The 12,661-nt window shown below is 37.2% G+C and overlaps 1 protein-coding gene across 2 annotated transcripts in view; it reads right to left on the reverse strand.

Annotated features, from left to right (window-relative positions):
- The window catches only part of COL25A1 (collagen type XXV alpha 1 chain), a 1,631,546-nt gene that overhangs the window by 680,287 nt on the left and 938,598 nt on the right, over nucleotides 1–12,661 (reverse strand). The gene's annotated exons all lie outside the window — the stretch shown is intronic.

The raw sequence follows: 12,661 nt of genomic DNA on the forward strand, positions 1-12,661 counted from the left end.
AGGTCCATGATAATATTTGTTCCATGGCCTTACAGATAAAGCTAGTTAAGCTTATGGGTCTGTAGTTCCCAGGGCCTGTTGCTGTACTTCCTTTATGAAGGGATATGATGGTTGCTGTTTTCCATTCAGCAAGTACAAAACCAGTATTCAGACTGTGGTTGAAGAGAGTACCTAATGGAGTTGCTAACTCATGTTTTAGACCATTTAAAATGCAACCTGTGATGCCATCCTGTCTAATAGAGGCCATGTTTTTAGCTTTAGAGAGAGTATCAATGACTTGCTCTTTGGAAATGCAAGGTGGAGGAGATGTAGAGGGAATGCTTTGTGGAATGTTAGGAGGGGACGGGGGTGGGGGGTGGGGGTGAAATTTGAGCCAAACCTGTCAGCTAATAGGTTAGCTATTTTCACAGGATCAGTGTGTGTGATGCCATCTGCAGCTAGTTCAGGACACATCTGGGTCTTACCTTTTAGTTTATGGATATAGCTGAAGAATGCCTTATGGTAATCCTTAGCTATGGTTACTAAATCTTTGTCAAGTTGTCTTATTTGTTCAAGCAGAGGAGGGTGTTCTTCCAGTGCTGGGATCTCTCTCTTTATTCTTAGACAGCAACTTCTTCCTCTTGTTGTATAACGTATTAATGCTAGATGTCCACCAGGAGGCTTGTTTTTTTTTTGAGGATCTTGTTTTGATCCTATCAGGTGTAGCTGTGTCAATACATTTATATAAGGGTTTGTACAGGGAATTTGTATATACCTTAGTATAATTGTCAATGCCATCTTTGGGAACACATGCTTGGAAGTTATTTATGCCATCCCTTAGGAAGGTATAAGTTGCTTTGGTGAAATTTTTTAGCTTGATTTCACCTAAGAGGGGTTCAGGTGTTATAGCTACTTCAAATGTGTCAATGTCATGCAATAATCAAGCTGTCATCTATACAAGATCTTACTGATAGCTTGCACTCCCCACAGTCCTTATTTGAAAGCGCTGCAGTCTTGGGCCTTCCTCCAGGTGGAGATGTGGCTAAGAAACTCTGCTAACAGAAGAAATCAACAACCTGGGCAGCTAACTGAACCCATGTCGTCTGGGGCATAGTCAGGATCAAAACTATCATACCACAGAATGGACATTCAGTATGCACATTAACAATATAACGCATAGGAATATGTTCATTATTTCCAGCATAGCTACTAATTTCTGCAACAGAACGTATACTGTTTATCAACATTAGCCTCAGAAAAAAACTAAATCATCACGACTTGCTGAATTCTTGTCACCTGTTTTTAAATGTAATTAACTGCTCTAACCATCCCCTTCCTTATATTGATAATTCACTATATATTTAAAAAAATCTGTTCCCAAACTATGGAAGTGTGTTTTCCTACTGCCATTTTATGTCATCTTTGTAAAGTACTCCCGGGTCTAATTTTATATCAACACTCTCACCATGGATTTCATTCTGACCACGGATATGACACAGCTCTCCTTGGAATAAGAAAAGACACATGCTCAAATTAACTTGGTGCTAAGCTATTTGAGTTGTGGAAGAAATCTGATGTCAGGTGGGCACATCTTATCAGGTTCTTTGCCATAGGGCTACCTGCTAGTTATACTCAGTGAATCAGCAGCTATCGAGGGCAGTTCTCACGCTGTCAGAATGGACTCTACGCCAGCCAGTCCCTATGGATATTCTACAGGCTTTTTTGCTGATCCACTTCTTCTTCTCATCTTGGTGAATTATAAGTAGAAACATACCAACGAACAAAGCTCCAGTCCACCAAGAACACAAGCCCAAAAGTTCCTTAACGCATTTTTTATTATTATTTGCACAAGCAAAAGCAGCGTTTTCGCCACAAACACAGTGTAGCTTCTTCAGAGGATTTTTTAAAAAAGACAAAAATACCTCCCTTTTTATATAGGAGTTACTAATTACTTAATTAGAAAAGACAGACTCATTAACAAAACCTGCTGTTACATTTACACCTTAAAAGAGCATTTAGAATACAAAGAACAAGAGCTTTTCAAATCAAAACATATGCTATACGCATTAAGCAAAATGAAACATATATAAATAATCTAAAATAATAATATATAATCTATATAATATATATAATCTGCTTACTATTATATATATAACCTATGATATAAGCCATCTTGTATATTTGGTATATATACACCCTGTTCTTTAGGATTTATTGACACCCATTTTAACTAGTTAGCTAGGTTCACTAAAAGATAGTATTACATGTTCTTATTTATTTGATACATTGTTATTATATTGCTATTATTATTTTAGATTATTTATATATGTTTCATTTTGCTTAATGCGTATAGCATATGTTTTGATTTGAAGAGCCCTTCTAGCCCTAACTTGTTCGGGTCAGTTAAAACTGACGATTTGGACTTGTCTAAACTGCTGTTGACTCTTACAGAAAAAATTGATCGTGTTAATTCGCGTTTGGATTCTTTCGAAAGGAACCATCAGGCTCAGGTTCCTGTTATACCGGAAACCAATGGCTCTTCATCTGACGCACTTCGTGCATTTAGTGGCTCTGTGAGCTCTATTCCTCCAGCTCAGCAGTTAAGAAGGACTGCCAGTTCTGATAGACTTGCAACTACAGGACCTTCTAACGGTTTGGCGGACACTAATAATTTGGATTCTGGCTGTCAGGAAGCACTTATGGGCGTCGCGTCTATTTCAGATTGGATTCGGAACACAGGTGACATTTTTTCTTTTCCAAAACCTCTTCCGAACGCTCCGCCGGTGCCGGACAGCTCTGGGCTTACAAATGGCTCTGCTTTAGTGACTGACAAGCTAAAATTGCTTGATACCAAAACTTTTAAATTACGTAAATTGCAGCTCGAAGTGGCTTATTTTAAACAATGTCTGAATGAAGGGCTGGTCCCGAAGGGACTTAGGAGTGCTTTTACGCCATCTAGTATTATTGACAGTGGTGAATTCTTGTTGGACTTGAAGTGTCTTTTCCAGAAACAGGGCTTACAACTAGTAGAGTTATTAGTTAAACATTATTCCTTGTGTATCGACATTTTAACAAAAGAAGTATGTGCCTTAAATGATGAAATTAAGTCTAATGCTGCTTTTTCTAAATTTACCTTTGATTACGCACATATCTTTTCAAGTATTGACACTTATTTGGTCAAAATTAAAACTAATAAATCAAAAAAACTACATAGAGATAGGTTGGCATACACAAATGAGAAGGCGTATCCCAAATTAAGTGGTAATAGACAGACTGTAAATGCGGACGACTTGTTTACACACTCAGATGGGGATGAAATGGAATTCTTCCCCAATAACAATCCTGACAGTTCTAATACTGAGGGCCAACGGCCTTTAAGGTGAAGTAATAGAAATAAGGAGAGACAGGGAAACAATAAGGATGGAAATATTGTTGTACCTACGGCTAGCAATAACCTAGGCTCTTCTAGAAACTCAAACCCTGATAATTCTTTTTTAGTGTACAGCAACAACAAACCCCGTCAGAGGGGGAACAGGAATTGGAAGCATTGAACTCGCCTGAAAGGGCGGTTATCAATAGTCTACCTATTATTTTGTCTAATGCAAATGGCGATTTTAAGATCTATAACTTTTCTGCTCTTTCATTAGAGCCAGAGCTTGTTGAGCTTTTAGCATTGGGCAATACCTTTGTTCCATCTTGTAGATGTGATGTTGCTAGGGTTTTGTTAGACCTAAAATGCTATGTTAGAAAACTAAATTTAAAACTACTATTCAATGACAACACAGGCGGTGTCAATTTGAAATTAAAACTGCCTAGTGTATTCAATCCACCTTTACATGTAGCCTTAAAAATGTTTGAATGTGCTTGTGAGTTAGACATCAGGCACATGGATAAGTTTTCTAAGTTAAAGCCTAATACTTTTAACATCTCGAAAGAACAATTGTTAGCTTTAAATAAATTACGGTCTTCTGCAGTCAGGATTATTAAACCTGACAAAGGGGGTGGGCTGGCCATTTTTGAACAAACTGACTATGTGGAAAGAATGTACAAAGTCCTTGATTCCCCGGCTTATGAAGCCTCTTCTTTAAATGAAATGAACACTTGTTTTAGTAGAATCAGGGGTTATTTCAGGGACCTGTTCATAAGTGGTAGAACTGACATGGATACTTTTAAATATATTGATATTGTTAACTCCAAAATGCCTGTCATGTTTGGTATACCCAAAGTCCACAAAAATTTGGCCAGCCCCCCACTGAGAGCATTAATAGATGGTAGATCATCTATTTCATACCCTTGCTCCAAGTATACTGACTTTTTGCTTTCTAGGTATGTAAAACTTATCCCGAGCATTTGCAAGGACTCCTGCTCATTCCTTTCTAATTTGAAGGGGGTTACAATAGAAGAGACTACAAACTTTCTTACCATCGACGTAGTCGATCTATATACATCTATCCCCCACCAGGAAGCGATTGAATGGGTTGAACTCCTTCTACTTGAATTGGGTGCACCTAAGAATGACATTAACAATGTGACTGAGCTATTAGATATTATCTTGTCTTCAAATTTCTTTGTATTTGACAACGAAGTCTTTGTCCAGAAACAGGGTGTAGCTATGGACTCACCCTGTGGTGCGGCTCTGGCCAATTTATTTATGGCCTATTGGGAAAGGCACTTTGTATTCAATAACAAGGATTGGAAAGATAAGCTTTTCTTTTATACACGCTTCCTAGATGACGTGTTTATTTTATTTAATGGTGACTCATTAATGGCTCATTCTTTTGTTGAGTATTTGAACTCAACAACAACCTTCCTAAAATTCACTTATCGATTTGAGACTGACTCAATTGACTATCTTGACGTCAGTTTATCAAGGCTTCCAATGTCTGATCAGCTTAAAGCGGTCATTTTTAGAAAGGCTACTTATGTGAATTCTTTCCTACACTTCACTAGCTCTCACCCACTAAAACAAAAAAGAGCCATTGTGAAAGGCCAATTGGTGAGGGCGGCAAGAATGTGTAGTGAAGTGTGTGACTTCTTGTCTGAAGTGACAAGCCTGAAGGAGTATTTTTTACATCGTGGCTACCCATTGGGGTTAGTGGACAATCTTATTAATGAGGTGTCCATTAAGAGAAGGGAAGGTTTATATGAACCCCTCCTTCCAGTGTCACCCATAGTTGAAGTGGTTTCTGAGCATACAGCTAGTGACATTCCATCTTCGTCACTCTCCTGTGTTATAAATTCTGTTACTGAAAATCCATCACAGGAACTTGGGTGTAGTTTTGTCATGACATATAATATTAATTCTGATGCTATTTTGGGCATTTTAACTAAGAATTGGTATTTTATTTCTACACATACGTTGTTGTCTGACAAACTAGGGGACAAACCCCGTGTTGTTTTCAGGAGAGGGAGGAATATGAAGGACTTATTACAATGCGCTCCCTCAGGTGACTCCTTTAATAGGATTAAGGGGTCATTTCCTTGTGGTTTTTGCAACTGGTGCAATTCTATTAAGGCAGGTAGTTCATTTGAAGTTTCAGATAGGAAATATTTTATTAAGTATAGGATTTGCTGTGACACTAAATCTATAATCTACCTAGCTTTTTGTACATGCTGCCCTGCTGTCTACGTCGGTAAGACGGATAGAAAGTTCAAGGAGTGCATTTACCAGCACCATTATGCAATCAAAAATAACAAATGTGAAAATGCATTGGCCAAGCATGTATTTAACAACCCGGGCCATGCATTTATGTTTATGGGTATCGACCATGTGGCTCCTTCTATTAGGGGTGGTCCTACTTCTATTATACTTGAAATACGTGAACTGTTGTGGCAGTTAAAACTAGATTCTTTTAATACACTGGGGCTAAATGAAAGCTGTAATATCGCCCCAGTGTTAAAATATAAAGCATATCTTAGATGATTTTCAGTTTTTAAAATGTTCTCTTACTGAATATATAACTATTTGGCTTTTTAGCATCTAGTACTGCCAGTGCTGCTTACTATTATATATAACCTATGATATAAGCCATCTTGTATATTTGGTATATATACACCCTGTTCTTTAGGATTTATTGACACCCATTTTAACTAGTTAGCTAGGTTCACTAAAAGATAGTATTACATGTTCTTATTTATTTGATACATTGTTATTATATTGCTATTATTATTTTAGATTATTTATATATGTTTCATTTTGCTTAATGCGTATAGCATATGTTTTGATTTGAAAAGCTCTTGTTCTTTGTATTCTAAATGCTCTTTTAAGGTGTAAATGTAACAGCAGGTTTTGTTAATGAGTCTGTCTTTTCTAATTAAGTAATTAGTAACTCCTATATAAAAAGGGAGGTATTTTTTGTCTTTTTTAAAAAATCCTCTGAAGAAGCTACACTGTGTTTGTGGTGAAAACGCTGCTTTTGCTTGTGCAAATAATAATAAAAAACGCGTTAAGGAACTTTTGGGCTTGTGTTCTTGGTGGACTGGAGCTTTGTTCGTTGGTTTGTTGCTTGTTTTCTAGATATTCCATAAGTAGAAACATGCAATAGTTATCAGGTTCACCCAGTATGCTCTAGTGATGACTTTGCTATTTTTATCAGCATATACTTCATCAGCTATACATTTACAGCTCTGCTGTTTAAGTCTTAAAGCTTGGTAAAGAGTAAGAATTTGTTAGCTTTTGCAATGAGGAAAAACATGTAAACAGAAAGAATGTATTAATTCCATGAACTCCTACCTCCTGTTCATTTACTGTGCCAGTCAGAGGTGTCAAACTTTCTATACTTAACTGTACGCGCAACTGTGACAGACATCTCAACAGTACAACAACTAGCTTGTCTTTGTTCCAAGAAGTGCACTCCTTCTATGCCCCAGTAGCTTTTATTTCTGATTGATCTAGCAAAGATTGTAACTTTTTTGACACCTAATGCTATGGATGGAAGAGGAGACTTATATATATATATATATATATATATATATATATATATATATATATATATATATATCTTGCTGTGTAAACATTTAAACATTTAGTGGGCAAAAAAGTCTGATCTAATGCATCTGTTGCAAAATAAATTGAGGCTTTTGTGAGGAAATATAATTTAAACTGCAGGCTGAATGCAAAACACAAATATCTGCAGCTTTTGTTTTTGTGTTTGGGGGATGCTGCATACAGACATGGTATTTTCCAGAAAGTCCATTAGCTCATTTGAATTCTAAGGGGCAGGTATGGAAGCAGTAGTAACATGGTAGTCATTTTCAAGTGGTCAGATGGTACTTGTTTTTGTTTGCCTTAGAAGTTTCTCAAATCTGTAAGTCTGTTTTTCTATATGCTCTACCTGTCATCTTCTACAAATTCAGATCATGTAGACAGGACCCAGCAGTGCCTCCATGCAGAGTTACTTGAAACTATTTAGCTAGGCAGATGGCTTTCCCCCAGCAGCCTCACCCCCCTGTTCACAAACACCAAAGGTGCAGACAGATGTCTTGTATTTGAGTATTTGGATTGGCTTTTTTTTTGTTTACTTATTTCACATAATGATATTCATGGTACTTTTTTTTTACTTTAATTGCTTACTTTCACTCAACTCTGTTTTCCTGTTGCTCTGTTTTTGTCCATTATGTCATACTGTACTATATATGATGTGTGTGTGTGTGTGTGTGTGTGTGTGTGTGTGTGTGTGTGTGTGTGTGTGTGTGTGTGTGTGTGTGCGTGTGTGTGTGTGTGTGTGTGTGTGTGCGTGTGCGTGTGCGTGTGTGTGTGTGTGTGTGTGTGTGTGTGTGTGTGTGTGTGTGTATGTGTATGTGTGTGTCTGTAGAATTAGTTTCTATAGATACCTCAGAAATGGGTCAAACTACTGTCCTGAACTTCTCATTTGTAATTTATGCTGCATCATGAAACTTAGAACTGTGCATTTAGACTTCCCTATGTGTCTTTTTTGTTGTTTATATTGCAGTACACACTGTCTGCGATCTGTATGGGAAAATGGGAAATTTCTGAAGATACCTTAGGACTACATATACTTGGAAATGTTAAAAACTTCTTTAGCTCAGTATCTTGCATTAAAGCAGGAGAAGGAGCCAGTTCTTTCCAATAGCCATCTCTCCCCAGATGTCATCTTATTTATGGAATTCTGGCTTGAAGGCTTATCTCATAAAGGGATTAGCAGTTTGACAGAAGTGCCGTGCACAAAGAAAACAATGACTAATGTGGGGTGGAAAACGTTTACAGACTGGAGGGGCTGACTTTAGTGTGACGGTAGGAAGGAATAATGAGACTGGGTGGTCTGAAAATAGGCATGGGATTAGATTCCGAAAAGGAAGAGAAGTTATAAATGGGAAAAGCAAGAGTAGCAGCTGGAGAAGGGAAATACAGAGGTGAAGTAAGAAGCTTGTTCCATGTTTGAGGATGTAATCGGGGATGGGGTAGCGGTAAGACAGAAAAGACTGGGAAGGACAGCTGTTTATGGGGAGTGTCATATTTAAAGAACTTGAACAGCAGTACCTTTCTTACAGTGGTTCCTTTGCACGCCTTTTTTACCTCTAAAACCTAAGCACTGGACAAGATGGAATTACAATCTGCTAACTTTACCTGTGTTGCCAGTGTATAAGCACAAAGTCTCCTAAGACGTTGCACAAACTGTGTTATGTTCATGGATAATGAACTTATAATTAACGCTAATAATTCCATCTGTGAAAGTGTAAATACCTAATTAATCTGGAGGCTTCCTTCTCAGCTATAAACTTTCTCTGTGAGCTTTATACACACACCTCCATCATGATCCTTCTCTAATCACACTGAGATGTCTTTTGTTGAGGCTGTAAAACACTCACCTTCAGATCTATCTACAAATAAGAATATTAAGTCTCAACAAAAATCAGTCCACATCCACCTCATGTGTACCTTCCATAAAGATTCAACCTGAACAAAACAACAAATCTATCACTCTGAACCTCAGCAGCAATAAAAATGTTTTAGTGATATGTGACTCTGTTGTCAGGCACACTGACTCATTAGTCACAAGGCTGGACATGGAGAGGGTTACAGTGAGTTGTCTTTCAGGCATTACATTACACTACAAGGGCTGTAAGGATGCTAACTCTTGACAACTAGAACTAGGATATTGTAGTGGTGCATGTGGGTGTGAATGACTTGAGATATAGTACCCTGAGAGATGTGCAGAGAGACATGTCAGAGCTTTTCAGGGATGTTACAAATGCAGGTAAGACAATTAGCCCCTGAGTGGAATGCTTCCTTCCTTCACCTTTAATGATGCCTATATACAAAAAAGATAACTGGTTTCAGTAATTGGTTAAATAGCTGCTGTCATTCCGGGGAGTTCCAGCATATGTCAGCATGGGATGAGATGACTGACACTCCAGCTTGCTTTACTAAGGATGGCTTGTACCTCTTATTTCAGGACCTTTGCATACTGGATAATGCCTTTGCTGCCCTCCTAGTGGCTTTTCAGTAGAGTCTAGCTGATAGACATTCCAAAGTAGTTAAAATATCAGTTCCAGTAATCGGATTGCATTAAAGTAGCTCTCTTTAACACCAGAAGACTAAACAATAAATTGCCTGATCTTGAGACATTCCTACATTTAGAAAACATGCATGTCTATGTAGTTAATGAAACATGGTTTAAATATAAAGAGAGCACTCCCACCATACCAGGGTCTTACACTTTCCAGTTCTTCAGGCCCAATGGCATCTGTGATAGAGTCTCCATATTTGTCAGTGAACATATTTCCCCAGACAGATCCCTAGAGACTCACAGTCTGAACTCATTAAACTACAGATTATTCTAAGTAGGATTAATTATTAACTATTATCTTGTTACAGAACATCTTCTTTGTCCCCTGATGACTGTTTGAGATTCTTCAGTGCTCTAAATTATATCCTTACTAGAAAAAACACCCTGATTGTGGGTGATTTTTATCTATTCCTCATAAACCTGGGATATCTATATCGCCCATGTAGAAAAGACCCAAAAATTCCCAGACTTAATAAACAGAAATTTCCTTGAGAAGCTGGTAAATAAACCTAATGTAGGGCACAGCATTCTTGACCTTTTTCTTAAAAATATGGCTGCCTCTAGAATACTCCTTTGCTATCTCTCCAGTAAAGTTTGACCACAAACTTATGACCTTCTCCTTTAAACCTCCAAAAGCGTTTACAGCAAAACCTAATGAAATTAAGAACTACAAACATACCAACCTCAATTTACTGTGTGACAAAATATAAAAATTCACTTATAATTGCAACTACCTGAACTTTAATAAAGCAGAAAGATTCACTAAGGAATTCTACACCCATTTAGAAAAATGCATAGAACTAACAGTCCTTGCAAGAACCAAGTATCCTGGGAAATTCAGAAGCAAACCACCCCCTGGTCTACCACCATAAACAAATTAGACAACAAAAGAAATAAACATTTGAAACTATTTTGTAAATACCAAACCCATCTTCTCAAGAACAACATCAAAAGCGTTACAAAAAAAAAAAAAAAAAACAAAAACAAAAAAAAAACTGCAGAACACTGAAAGATCCAGTAAAGGGGCCCATTTAGGTTGGCCTCTGAAGCCAAATATTATTATAAATTCTTCTTTAGCTATGCTAGAAATCTGATACCTAATACTTATAATGGGGCCTCCTCTTATGACCCCATTGACATTGCCAAAATATTTGTGAACAAATTCAGTTCCAGCCTCACCCTTGAAATATTTGATTATTTACTCCCCAACTATCTCTAAAGATTATTTACTGAAAGTGGTAACCAAGTCCAAAAATACTTCCTCTGTAGGACCTGATAATATATCTGGCTGCTTAATTAAAAGTGTTAATCATACCCTAGCTGACCCACTCCTCAAACTGTTTAACTTAAGTTTACCTACTGGTTTTGACCCTGCTGAGTGGCACACTGCAGCTATGACGCTTCTGAAGAGGTGGCCTTACAACTGACCCAAGTAATTACAGACATACTAAGCCTTACTAGCCTCATCCACAAAGCCATAGACCATATTATGACTGACCTCATAAACTGATATCAAGAATCTTGTTAGACTTAACCTCCAACAGTTTATTTCTGTGAAAGGCAGATCTTATTTATTTAATTTGGTAATTTCTTTGAAAGGAATATGGAGGCCATGTAGTTCATGTTTGATATCTTGACCTGGCAAAGACCTTTGCCACTATTTTCCTATGATGGCATCATACAAAAGCAAAACGCCTTGAAAATTGACCCATATGTGGTAAGGTGGATAGCTAACTGTCTGAAAGACAAAACCCACTCAGTGCAAGTTGCAGATGCCTCATCAGAAAGTAGGAAAGTGACCAGTGGTGTCCCTCAGCCTCAGTGCTGGGACCACTTCTTTTTGGCCTTTACATAACAGATCATCAAGCAGAGGTCCAAGATCTCTGGCTAATAAAGTTTGCTGACAATTGCAGACAATTGAAAACTGAGAATTTTAGTTAATAAATTCATATTACACTGAAACCTTCCATAATTAATTCACCTTATTGAACATTTGGTATGATAACATGGGCTCAAACTAATGCTAAAAAGTGTAGTATCATAATTTTTTGTAACATTTCCTCCTCTTATCACAACCAAAAACAAAGAAAAAAGCACCTTTAAAGGAAGCCTGACTCAACAGACAATAACAAAAGTATAAAAAGCAGCTTCCACCAAAACGAGAGGATAAAAATTCTTCTTTAATAAAATGTAGTTCTTAAAAGCATTCAAAAAAAGTCTCAGGCCAAAACCAGAAAAAATGGATAGGCGCTTTCAGTGTATAACCTTCATCAGATCCTTAGTTTTTCATCCTCTGAGTTGCTTCTTTTTAAATTGAGAGCAACCAAAAACTTCAATTAAGAAATTAACATGCCCTTTTGTCTTGCATCCCAGTAAGGAACCATGCAGGCCAATAGCAATATCCACATCAAACACACCTTCTTTTGAGTCAAACAAAGATGCCACTAGTATTTCCTATTGAGACTGCACTCTTTTAATATTGGTTTCAGTGGCACAATATGGTTCAGTCCTGGTGGAAAGTTAGCTCTTAGGTTCATAATCCACCTCATTTCTTATTTTTCAGTTCTATTGAAAAGATCTCCTTTACGAACTCCATCATTTACTTGGGAAATCACCATAAAAGTAAACTTATGCCCATTATACTCCCGTATGTGTCCGTACAAAGCATTAGTGTCTATTTTGTTTTTTATGTCCAACTGGTGTCGCAGAATGTGCTCTTTAAACTTCCTATTCGTCTTGCCTACATAGCAGGCTTGGCAGGAATCACACAGAGCTACATAAACCACGTTTTTAGTATTACAATTAGCAAAGCCATAATGTCTATAAATTTTGTGTGTGTTAGGATTTTCAAAAATATTTGTGGTATTAATGACGTTGCATGCCTTACAAAAGCCACATTTTCGTGTACCTGTCACCTTATTCATTCTTGTTGTATTTATATTCAATTGCCCACCATGGTTGCACAGCAGACTTTTAAATTCTTCTTATTCTTGAATGTAAAGTGGGGTAATCCCATACAATATTCTTAATCTTAGTATCTGATGTAAGGACAGGCCAATATTTCCTAATGATATTGCAAATATCAGAACAATCAGTACTGAATGTAAGTGTACATATTAGGATATTGTTGTTGTTCCTATTAGTATGTTTGG

This window comes from Protopterus annectens, chromosome 2.part0, assembly GCF_019279795.1.
Source record: "Protopterus annectens isolate FY-2018-M chromosome 2.part0, PAN1.0, whole genome shotgun sequence".
Taxonomy (NCBI): Eukaryota; Metazoa; Chordata; order Ceratodontiformes; family Protopteridae; genus Protopterus; species Protopterus annectens.